Source organism: Armigeres subalbatus, chromosome 1, assembly GCF_024139115.2.
Source record: "Armigeres subalbatus isolate Guangzhou_Male chromosome 1, GZ_Asu_2, whole genome shotgun sequence".
NCBI lineage: Eukaryota > Metazoa > Arthropoda > Insecta > Diptera > Culicidae > Armigeres > Armigeres subalbatus.
In genome coordinates this window covers 199,732,053-199,744,736 of record NC_085139.1, presented here as the reverse complement: position 1 = coordinate 199,744,736, position 12,684 = coordinate 199,732,053, and the positions used below count along the sequence as shown (strand labels likewise).

The following is a 12,684-nucleotide window of genomic DNA, read 5'->3' as shown; positions in this document are numbered from 1 at the left end:
GCCGAAAGCCGTAAACTGGTAATTTGGCCGAAAAAGTCGTTTTCCCTAACAGGTCGTTTGGCCGAATACACGTAAAAAAATTTAATTTTATTTATTATTAAGATTTCTAATACTTTTTTTGCCAAAGCAAGGGCCCAATGATATGTATAAGAAAAAAACTTTTACAATGCATTAGCCGCATACATTCCAAAACTTATACAGTCGACTCTCCACATCTCGATGTTTTATATTTCGATATCTCTCCATATGTCGATGGTTTCCTCGGTCCCTTCAATCTACATACATTTGGGCATTCTACATCTTGATAACCTCCCTATTTCGATATCTCTCTATCTCGATGTGCTCTGATCTTATTATGTTCTGGATTCACTCTCCTTATGTCGATATGTTCAAATTTTTAAGCTACTTGGCCATATTTGGTCAATAACAAACACATCAGAAACAAGAAATGATATTAGTTTTATTGTCGTTATCCATAGCAACTTTTTTGGATCTAGTACCCATTTCAATTTTCCTTCCATTCCTCGATCTCTCCCTATCTCGATGGTCCCTTCAATATCGAGATGTGAATAGGCGACTGTACATTTCATTAACTTATGAGTATTATTGGCTTTTTGGTATGGGATCATTCATTATGTAGCATGATGAAGTGAATTAGTATTTTCGAATGGTTTTTTGCCATAACTTATAAGATTTTTTCTTTACGTGTAGGTCATCAGCCAAAAACATGCCGTTTGGCCGATATGGTCGTTTGACAGAATGGGTCATTTGTCCGAAAATATCGTTTGAGCCAACAGGTCATACGGCAAAATGTCAATAACTGAATGGGTAATTTAGTCCAAAATATCCATACGTTTGGCCTAATGACATTTAGGTCGAAAAGGCCTTCTGTCAAACGACCGTTGAACGAAATATCATAACCTCTCTACTTTTAAGTCGATACTGGCATTTAAGCCAGAAGCCATCTAACCAAATCCCATTAAGCCGAATTGAACGTTTATTCAGGTTCTTAATGTAGTTCGAGACCCCTCCCCGTTTTGGAAAGGAGGCTCACATCCAAATGAAACAGATATTTCTGCATAAATCGAGAACTTATCAGAGAATAAATCAATTTTTGGCGAAACGAAGTTCGTCAGGTCTGCTAGTAAAGAATAAAAAACTAACCGTCTTACTTAATCTAGATTGGGGAAGTCAACGTTAAAGCATCTCTTTTGCTAGTCACCATTTTCTGTGCAGAGATTCTAATGTAAATCCCAAACAATTTTCCTTGGTAAATCCAAAGAGCTCCTCTTGGTAATTCCAGAGAGTTCTTGAAACTTAAAATCTTAAAATAGTTTTCAAATGAATATTCTGGAAAAACTTGAAGAATTTCTAGGGAAGTACATCAGTTTTTCAGGCGAAATTCAAAAGATTCTCCCGCTATTTCGTGAAAATATCCAAAATGACCAATTCAGCCGAACGACACTTTCGACCGAATGACCATAAACGACTATTTTGGCCGAAGGACATATTCACATTTTTTCAGCCAAAGGAACTGTTCGACGGACGTGATAGCCGCTGCTTTGCTGCACCGGTGTTTGAGTGCTCTTATTAAACCGTTAGCAAAAATCTTCAGTCTCTAACTTCAAACCAGAATGTTTTCCATGCGCTGGAAATCGTCATACCTTTTCTTAGTTCATAAGAAAGGAAACAAATGCGACGTGAGCAACTATCGTTGAAAACCCACTATCTCCGCTTATTCGAAAGTTTTCGAAATCATAAAGAACGACACGTTCTTCGCCTGCTGCAGGCAGTACATCTCTACGGACCAGCATGGATTTTTCTCTAGGAAATCGGTCGCGACCAACTTCACAGAAATCACAACAACTTGTATTGAGGCTCTTGACAATAGACGGCAAGTGGATGCGGTATACTTAGATCATAAACCTGCTTTCGACCAAGTTGATCATCGCATTCTACTTAGCAAACTTGAGAAGTTGAGCATTTTCACTGCATGCGTTAATTGGTTCAGATCTTACCTGACGGATCGAAAATCGTGTGTGAGAGTCGGATCATCTCTTTCGGAACCCTTCGTCACTCCAACTGGTGTACAGCAAGGGAGTAATCTAGGAACATTATTGTTTTCGATATTCGTCAACGATGTGACACTGGTGCCTGGAATGAGGCTACTCTGTGCTGATGATGCAACGATTTACATTGTTGTCAACAGTCTTGAAGACTGCATTCAACTACACATACTTTTAACCCGATTAGAGGGGTGGTACGTGCGAAACCGCTTGGCACTCAGTATTCATAAATGTCAGACAATAACGTTCAGCAGAAAACGAAAATCTATCATCTATAATTACATGCTGTCTGAGACAGTTTTTGAGCGAGTGATACACATCAGGGATTTAGGCTTGGATTTAGGAGTTATACTTGACGACGCACTAACCTTCCGTTTCTACTACGATAACGTGGTTTCTAAGGCAAACCGACAACTTGGCTTTATAACGAAAATCACCAAAGGATTTCGTGACCCATATTGCCCGCGATCGCTCTATTGTGCGCATGTACGATAAATACTGGAGTTTGCTGTCACTGTCTGGCGTCCTCACCACTTGGAACTCGAGGATCGAAAATGTGCAAAAAAAAAAGTGTGCACGTTGCATTGCGCAATCTCCCTTGGCGTGATTGCCAATATTTCACTCCTTATGAAAACCGCTGTCGGTTGTTTAGGCTGGATACTTGCTTGGTCTGGATGTTTGACGCCGTGTGGCACAGGCCATGTTCGTTGTGAAAATCCTGAATGGTGCTTGTGGCTCTCCAGCATTACTTAAGGTCACTCCTGACGGAATCCAAGTTCCAAAGTGCTCGCGTTTTCGGGGGCACATCACTCGATTCAGAGGCAGCGCACAACTGTCATTTTTGTTGAATTAGCTTTGCTGCTTCGTAGCATGCGTGAAATAATAAAAATGACAGTTGTGCGTTGCTTCCGTATCGAGTGGTGTGGCCCCGAAAACGCGAGAACTTTTAAACTTGGATTCCGTCAGGAGTGACCTTAACATTACTTAACCTCCTCCGCTGAGGAGGAGGGATTTCATTCAGCATGACGTTCCAAACAATCGTTATGGTCAGCATGATCCAGTTCGATATATGTCGTCCAATTTCAACGCAGTGTTCCATCTCTTTGATTTTAATCTATCGCCAGCTACTCTACAGCGAGTTTTTACAGCATACTTTCGTGACACAAATTGACACAAAAACCATAGATTGCTAAGTTCAGTTTTATTGTAGTGATGTATTTCTTGTGTATTATGATTGATGTGTTATGTGTATGTTTATATTCCGTGTATGGTAGAAAATCGAAATTAGTAGAAAATCGAAAATCGAAAGATGATGATTATTATGAATAAATATTAAACAAATAAATTCCAAAAACAGATGATATGGATGCGTTAATGGCCTTTATGCAACTCAAATGGGTTGCATAAAATCCATTACATATAGCACTCAATTGGGTGATATAATAAAAAAAACGACATCAGAATTGTTGTTACATGACTACATATTGCTGAATTAGCTTGCATAAGTGTACAAATAGTGTATTCTCTGCGTCGCGTTATAAATGAAATAGTTTGATGGATATGACATCAAAATTCTACAAAGGCAGGTTCATCTATTCATGGTATGTCGAGCTATGTAATGTAACACGATAACATGAAATCTGATTGCTCTGCAGCAACATGATTTATTGGCAAAAATGATCATGTGAAGTGAATTAGATTGTACATTTTGGTACAAATTTATCATATTAATGCCTATTTTTCTTCATTGCAAAAAATAGCGTTTGCCACTCGTTGCAAAACTCGATTGCTTAATACGTAATACGTAATACGAGAAGGCTAATACACCTACCCACCATTAATTCAATATGCCGTACAATGTTTTTGTTTTAATTTCGTTTAATTCATGATAACAAAGCTAGTATCGACTATACTGCCGTCATACGCATAATTGTCCCAAGTTTGCTGGGATTTCCTATGTACATGGGACATTTATGCGTAGAACGGTAGTATAGATAGTGGAATATATATGTAGATGAGCGAAGATAAATCCTTTGTCTCCAAACGAACTGTCAAACGTGTCTCCAAACCTCTCCAAACGAGCATGACGTCACGATTTCAATGGAAACGTTAAGGGCTGTGACGTCATATGCGCGTGTGCACGGGCAAAAAAATCGACTCAGCCATGCTTTCGCTCATCTATACTATCTATAGTATCGACGGGCTGTGAAAAAGCCATACAAACACAAAAGGCTCGATATACCTCAACTAATTGCAAATTTTCGCCAAGTGGCCTTACAGATTCGATCGATCCTTTATCTCCGTCTAATCCCATCATGTCCACGGAACGACGCATCAAGGGCCTCAAGACGCGCCTGAAGAGCCTTTTGACGTCGTTCAGACTCATCAAAACGTTCGTAGACGAATACCAGGAAGAACGAAATGCTGTCCAAGTCTCGGTACGCTTGGAACATCTTGTGGCACTCTGGAAGGACGTCAACGCAACTCAAATGGAGCTTGAATCGCTGGACGAAGATGGATTAGACCAGAACCTCAAGATCCGAACAAATTTCGAATCTAGTTATTTCCAAGTCAAAGGGTTTCTACTCTCACTCAACACCTTTGCTGTCCCTAGCCCCGCAGCTGCTTCTCAGGCAACAACACAACTTCCTCCGACGTCGTCAGTACGGCTACCCGACGTAAAACTGCCCGTATTCTCTGGTCACATCGATAGCTGGTTAAACTTCCATGACCTCTTCGTCTCTCTCGTTCACTCGTCACATGAACTCTCAAGCATTCAAAAATTCTACTACTTGCGGTCTTCCCTATCTGGAGACGCCCTTAAGCTCATCCAGACAATCGTCCTCAGTGCCAATAATTACCAAGTGGCCTGGAATTTGTTGGTTGATCACTATCAGAACCCTGTCCGACTAAAGCAGTCTTACGTAGACTCGCTTTTCGAATTCACGTCACTGAAAAGAGAATCAGCGTGTGAATTACATAGTCTTGTCGAGAAATTCGAAGCGAACGTCCGAGTACTTAAACAGTTGGGAGAGAGAACTGAATGCTGGGACATACTCTTGATCAGAATGCTGAGCAACAGGCTCGACCCGACTACGAGGCGGGATTGGGAGGAATATTCGTCATCGAAGGGGAATGTAACTTTCAACGATCTCACGAACTTCATTCAAAGAAGAGTCACGGTGTTACAGACAATCCACAAATCGATCGATACTGTATACCAAAGTTCGACGAAAAGACCTGCCTCCTGTCCCATCGCCAGCCACGGGGCCAGTCAACCGAATTACCGGAAATGTCTCGTCTGCTCTGACCATCATCCATTGTACCTGTGTCCCGTTTTCTCAAAATGACAGTTGAAGATAAGGAGAAGGATGTTCGACGCCACCAATTGTGCCGAAATTGTCTCAGGAAAGGTCACCAAGTACGTGAATGCCCGTCGTCAAGCACATGCCGCAAGTGTAAAGGTCGCCACCATACCCAGCTCTGTCATGGTGGAAAGTCAGTCTCTGTGAACTCCAGGACTGAAGAATCTAGTACACCGAATATTGCTTCTGTCCCTGTCGTAGAAGAAATCCCAAGAAACTCCACCGCTGCCATACCGGAAAAGCGTCTTACTGGCTACCGCGGTAGTCATTATCATCGATGACAATGGTGTCGAACATGTCGCTAGGGCGCTACTAGATTCCGGCAGTGAATGCTCGTTCATGACTGAATCGCTCGCTCAACAGCTAAATGCTAAGCGCACTAAAATCAACATTCCAATTGCTGGTATCGGTCAGTCCTCAACCAACGCTCGCTCAAAACTAAAATCAACCGTTCGATCTCGTTTTGGTAATTTTTCGACCGCCGTGGAGTTCTTGGTACTCCCGAAAGTAACAGTAAATCTACCATCGATATCCATTGACGTATCGTCCTGGGAAATTCCTCATGGAATCAAGCTAGCAGATCCATCATTCTATAATACAAGACCAGTTCAACTCGTTCTCAGGGCGGACATTTTCTTCGACCTCTTCGGGGTGTCCGGTCGAATTCAACTCGGCGAATCTCTTCCGAATCTCGTCAACTCAGTTCTCGGTTGGATCGTATCTGGGGCAACTACCAACCTTCTATCGACACAATCGATCACAGCTAACGTCGCTACAGTAGCAGATCTTCATCAACTTATGGAAAAGTTTTGGATCATTGAGGAAAACAAGGATGTTTCATTCTTTTCCGTTGAAGAAGCAGCCTGTGAGGCTCATTTCCGCAAAACAGTTTCTCGCTCTCCTGAGGGACGTTATATCGTACGCCTTCCGCTGAAACAAAACGCTTTAATGCACCTTGGGGATAACCGCCGATCAGCCATTCGTCGTCTGCATCTCGTTGAAGGTCGTCTCACTAGCAATCCAAAGCTGGGCGGTCACTACCGAAATTTTATGCAAGAATATGAAGAATTAGGCCATATGAAACTAGTTCGCGATTATGAAAACCCACCATCTCCCTGTTATCATCTGCCTCATCACGCCGTTCTTCGAGAAGACAGCACGACAACAAAACTTCGTGTCGTGTTTGACGCATCCTGTAGAACCACGAAGGGATCATCCTTGAATGACTCTCTCATGGTTGGCCCAATCGTCCAAGAAGAGCTCCGCTCAATCATCATGCGCTCCAGAACCCACGCCATTATGCTCATCGCCGACATAAAGCAAATGTTTCGCCAAATACGGATTGATGAAAGAGACACACCACTTCAACGAATCGTTTGGCGATCGTCTCCAGACGCAACTTTAAACACGTATGAGTTGAAGACCGTGACATATGGCACTGCTAGTGCACCCTTTCTGGCCACAAGGGTACTCCGTCAGCTTGCCGATGACGAACAACACCGCTTTTCAGAGGCCGCCGACGTTCTACGCAAGGACTTTTACGTGGACGACCTGTTCTCCGGAAGTAAGACTGTGGAAGAGGCTATCAGACTTCGTAACCAACTAGACTCTTTACTCTCTGCGGGAGGCTTCGAGCTACGTAAATGGGCTTCAAACGTGGAGGAAGTCCTAGAAGGCGTGCCCCCAGAGCACCGAGCGTTAAAGACATCAGTAGATCTCGATCGTGACGAATGCATCAAAAGTCTTGGGCTACATTGGGAACCAGCAATCGACCAACTTCGTTACAAGATCGACCTACCTTCGAGTAACGACACTCAGCTCACGAAGAGGATCGCACTGTCCCAAATTGCTCGTATTTTTGATCCACTTGGCCTAGTCGGACCCGTTATAACAACGGCCAAGTTGTTTATGCAGGCTCTATGGACATTGAAGGTTAACGATGGAAACATATGGGGATGGGACCAGGAACTTCCGCCTACCTACAAAGAACGATGGTTCAATTATATGTCTCAGTTGCCATACCTAAATGATCTCCGCATAGAACGATACATCCTTTGTTCGAATCCTTCATCCATTCAGCTCCACTTTTTTTCTGACGCATCTGAGAATGCCTATGGTGCTAGTTGCTATATCCGATCATCGAATTCAAACGGAGAAACTAAAACCGCACTTCTTACGACAAAATCAAAAGTTGCCCCGTTGAAGCAACAGAGCATCCCGCGTCTCGAACTTTGTGGCGCGCTCCTTTCCGCGGAACTGTACGAGAAGGTAACCAGCTCACTGCAGATCCCTACAGATACCTACTTCTGGGTGGACTCGACGATCGTTATTTGCTGGCTTAACTCTACTCCGTCAACCTGGACCACTTTCGTTGCGAATCGTGTCTCAAAAATACAACTTGCCACAAAAAATTGTACTTGGAACCATGTTTCGGGACAACAAAATCCTGCTGACCATATATCTCGTGGTTTGTCTGCTGAGAATCTACTCCACGACGAGCTTTGGTGGAGGGGCCCACACTGGTTAGTACTACAAAAGAAATGCTGGCCTATTCAGCAAGCAATTAACTCTGCCGATAGCATCCTCGAGGCAAGAAAACCGTCTACCATCGCACTTTCCGCCGTCACAGAACCATCGTTCATTGATGATTTAGCCACCAAGTTTTCAAGTCACCATAAAATGCTACGGGTGGGGGCTTACTGTCGACGTTTCATTAATCATTGTCAGGGAAGATCGAGACCATCCAGAACAGTCATCACTGCAGAAGAACAACAGGCAGCGGAAATGAACCTGATACGATTGGTGCAGCAACAATCATTCACCGCCGAATGGAACCAGTTGGAACGGTCCCAACCAGTTGGCCTGAAATCCCGTATTCGCTGGTTTCACCCATTCATTTCGGTCGACAAGATAATTCGAATCGGTGGTAGACTAAAAAACGCGTAACAACCCTATGACAGTAAACACCAAATCTTACTACCATCCGCCCACGCCTTTTCAAATCTTCTCGTACGGCACCTACACGAAACAAATCTTCATGCTGCACCGCAAATGCTACTCAATATCCTTCGTTTGCGTTATTGGATTACTGGGGCCAGAAGTTTGGCTCGAAAGATCGTTCAAAACTATAGATAGTAGAGTCTATAGATGAGCGAAAGCATGGCTGAGTCGATTTTTTTGCCCGTGCACACGCGCATATGACGTCACAGCCCTTAACGTTTCCATTGAAATAGTGACGTCATGCTCGTTTGGAGACACGTTTGACAGTTCGTTTGGAGACAGAGGATTTATCTTCGCTCATCTATATATTCCACTATCTATATTCAAAACTGCATTGCATGCGCCAAAATGAGACCAAAACTTGTTCAGCAATTCATGTCTGAGCTTCCAAAGGAAAGAATCACCGCCGCTCGTCCGTTCACCATCACAGGAGTCGACTATTGGGGTCCAATATTGTTAAAACCAATTCGTCGTAGAGCAGAACCGGGAAAGGCATACGTGGCAGTCTTCGTCTGCTTCGCAACAAAGGCTGTGCACCTCGAGCTGGTGGGGGATTTAAGCACTAGTAAATTTATTCAGGCACTCCGTCGTTTTGTGGCCCGACGTGGGCTGTGTGCTGAAATTTTCAGCGATAACGGCAAGAACTTTGTTGGTGCAACAAACGAACTACGTCGAATCGTCCGGAGCGATCAGCACCAACAATCGATTGCGGAAGAATGTGCTGCTAAGGGAATACGATGGCGTTTCAACCCTCCCAAGGCCTCACATTTTGGAGGACTGTGGGAAGCAGCGATACAGTCTGCTCAAAAGCACTTTTTCAGAGTTTTAGGGAATCACACTCTATCGATGGAGGATATGCAAACACTTTTAGCACAGATCGAATGTTGCCTAAACTCGCGACCATTAGTTCCTTTGAGCGACGATCCTCTGGACTTCGAACCTCTCAGCCCTGGACATTTCCTTACTGGAACATCGTTGAAGTCCGTTCCAGATGTCGATGTCACCAACATTCCATTAAATCGCTTGAAGGCTCACCAACAAATACAAAACTCCTACAGCAAATTTGGCGGCGCTGGCATATTGAATACCTTTGCACCCTTCAAACTCGCACGAAATGGATCAACCCTCCGGTAGCCATTCATCGGAACCAACTTGTGCTGCTTAAGGAGGACAACGCCCCGCCTTATCAATGGCCTACTGCTCGAGTCCTCGAAATACTGCCAGGAGTAGATGGAGTCACAAGAGTCGTTACCGTAAAAACACCTGCCGGAATATAGAGATGAGTGACGTTTAACGCTCGCACACTGATGTGCAGTTCGGCATGTGTAAATACATGTTTGTTTTCCTTCTGCTCATAACCTCAAAATTGATCAAGTCATCATATGGAAATATACTCATTTTTACCCAAACTTTGCTGAGTAGCACCATCTAGGAGTGTTTGTTTTCCTTTTATCGCCACTCACACATTCGGACGTGAGAATCTCAATATACAAGACCAGTTTCGAAAATCAGCCTTCTTCCTATTAGTCCACCAGTAGATGCAAACGATGAACCGCAACCATAACAAAAACCAATTGGAACACTACTCCAGCTGCTTCCTACGTAGTTGATTCCTGTATGCACAATTCCACAATTTCCAGCAAGGCGCTCCTAAAAATAAATAAAATGAAAGGTCCTTTTTATCAAAGGATCAGGTAAGTACCTGTCCTTTGCATTTAACTTCGTTGAAACCCGCTACCGGGTCTTATAAATTGGTTCCAGAACACAAACATCAATAAATTGACAACATGGGTTTCATCGACAATAAACCGAATCGCATCTGTAAATCATCGCCAAAGACGAAGCACCATGGTGACTGCAGTGACTGTGACTGCAGTCAGAGCTCGATCTTCGAAGGGGCCAGGATGTTCGCATATGCGAGAAGCGACATCTATGCATGAAGTATATCATCGCACATCACTAGCTGTTCCCTCGTTCATCGACTACCGATTCAGCCATGTATGCGACAACTTGCGTTCTTTGACATCCGTCTTCGTCAACCACAGTAAAGTGACAGCTATAAAAGGAACCTCTGCAGCATGGACTTGGCTCTCTATCGTCATGGAATCAACCAACAGGTGGAGTTGAAATCACCATCACAAAGGCGTTGCAACAGAAAAATTTGTACAGCAAGTGTAGAATTTGAATTAGCAGTTAAAGTTGAATTTGTAGTTATTAAATATTTGTAGTTATTAAATGATAAGTGGATTAAAGTTATTGGATTAGTTGTGTAATAAAGTGTTGAAATACAGTTAGAACAATAGAACCTAACCTACTAGTGTAGTTATACATAAACTATAATAAATTGGACTATTCAGTGATTTAAGTTGGGAGAAGTGAAGAATTCGGAAATAAATCTAGTTCTTATCCGCTGTGCTAATCGACACTTTTATTTTCCTCTTTATTCCGTGGACATTTGAGTATTATAATTGCTAATGTTCGATTTACCGTTAAATTCTTAAAAATCAGAAGCTGAACATTTGTCATAAGTTTGCACGCTAGGATTTCTTTAAACAAGTTATGGGGAGGGATCGTCAAGGTCAAGTCAAGGACCTTGGACATAGTCCCTGCTGCCCGCAACGTAACGTAAACTTAACCTTATGGAAAACTATTAAATGCATGCAGTATTATTTACAAAATAACAAAATGGCGAGTTCGATTCTCGGTCTAGGATGTTTTCGGATTGGAAACTTTCTCGACATCCTGGACAAAGTGTATCCATTCTAATTGCTCAATATATATATACTCATGCAATGGCAGACAAAAGAAAAGCTTTAAATTAATAACTGAGGAAATGCTAATAGAATACTAAGTTGAAAAGTAGGCCAACTTCCAGTTGGAATGTAGAGCCAATGAAGAAGATATCAATCATCTTATTCTTATAACTAACGTTCATTATATTAAACGTATTTACGCTTAACCTATTTATACGCAAAAGTAAAGGTTTTATGCCTTAAAGTGCGCATGTCTCTATCAAAAATGGTTTAGGGAGAAACACTATAACCATAGTTAGAATTAAATGTACAGTTTGTTTATGAAAAGTTCCAATTTCTAAAATAGATTCAAAGCATGAACAAACTGACAACACTGATATAAGCCTACCCACCAAGGATCACAAAGGATAAACCCCTCAAAATAATTCTCCCTCTCCTGACTGTGCCGTAAATATTGTACGCTCACCACCCACCACACTGCTGTCTCTTACTCCATGCCACTGAACACAACAATTCCCACCACCCCCATGGACTGCAAACTGCCTAACCAGCCCACCAATGTTTTGAATCTCTCGCCAGCTCTCGCAATCCTCTTTCGCTTCTCATTTTCTCTTGCTGGCTTTTTTTACTACGTGCTTTCCACCATCGAGTACCACCCCACGGTTATCGTTGTCGGCTGGTTTCCACTTTCAGAGTAACGCACTGCACAAAAGTACAGGGAATCAAGTGAAGAGGACAATCAAGAAGAAAAAGCCTAATTGGTGTTCTTCATTTTGCACACTTTTCCAGATTGCCACAAACATGCTATTTTCCCATTTTCACCTTTTATCTTCCTCTGCCACCGTTGGTAATGCTTATAGGTAAATCCGTTTTCACTTCACACTGCGCCATTTATTGTTTTACTTTTACACAATTTCCATCAAGAAAATTTTGCACATCGTGCACCTGATGTTAGATTGAAAATAAGAACCGAACAAGAACCTAAAATCGCTTAGTAAGGAAAATCCAAGACTCCTCGATTATTATCGCACTAGTTTTCCACGAGAAAAATCGAACGATCGAACGATTCATCACATCACGAAGAAGAAAAGAAAATTAATACACAGACAGTTTAATAACCGAACGGGGACACAATATCTCTCCTTTTCTTTTCCGCTTTATTGAAAATCGAAACCGTACGAAACACTGGCTCCTAGGATTTTACGATCCGATCCGTTCCGGTGTCCGCGAGAGAATGATTCATTGGCACTGGATCGAGAAGGAGTATGGCCATCCAACCCCCCCAGAAATGTAGTGACGGGTGGAAATTCGAATATCAGATGATATTCGTCCTGAAGAGGTGTGCGAAAATGTCCTCGTAATGGGCACATGCGCACAAAGTTAACTCATAGGAAATTCGTAAGATTGATTCGATTTAGCCGTTGAACACTGGTGACTTTTGGGAGTCTTATTATTGTTTCCTGAGCTGTCGTTTACAGAAAGAATTCTCGAACGAGACAT

The 12,684-nt window shown here is 42.6% G+C and overlaps 1 protein-coding gene across 2 annotated transcripts in view; it reads right to left on the bottom strand.

Annotated features, from left to right (window-relative positions):
* LOC134205676 (serine-rich adhesin for platelets-like) overlaps positions 1–12,398 on the bottom strand; it is a 199,065-nt gene extending 186,667 nt beyond the window's left edge. For both annotated transcript variants that reach the window (XR_009978176.1, XM_062681188.1), the window contains exon 1: positions 12,007–12,398. The gene's annotated coding sequence lies outside the window, so the exon portion shown is untranslated. The remainder of the gene's footprint in view (positions 1–12,006) is intronic.
* Between the last annotated feature and the right edge of the window lie 286 nt (positions 12,399–12,684).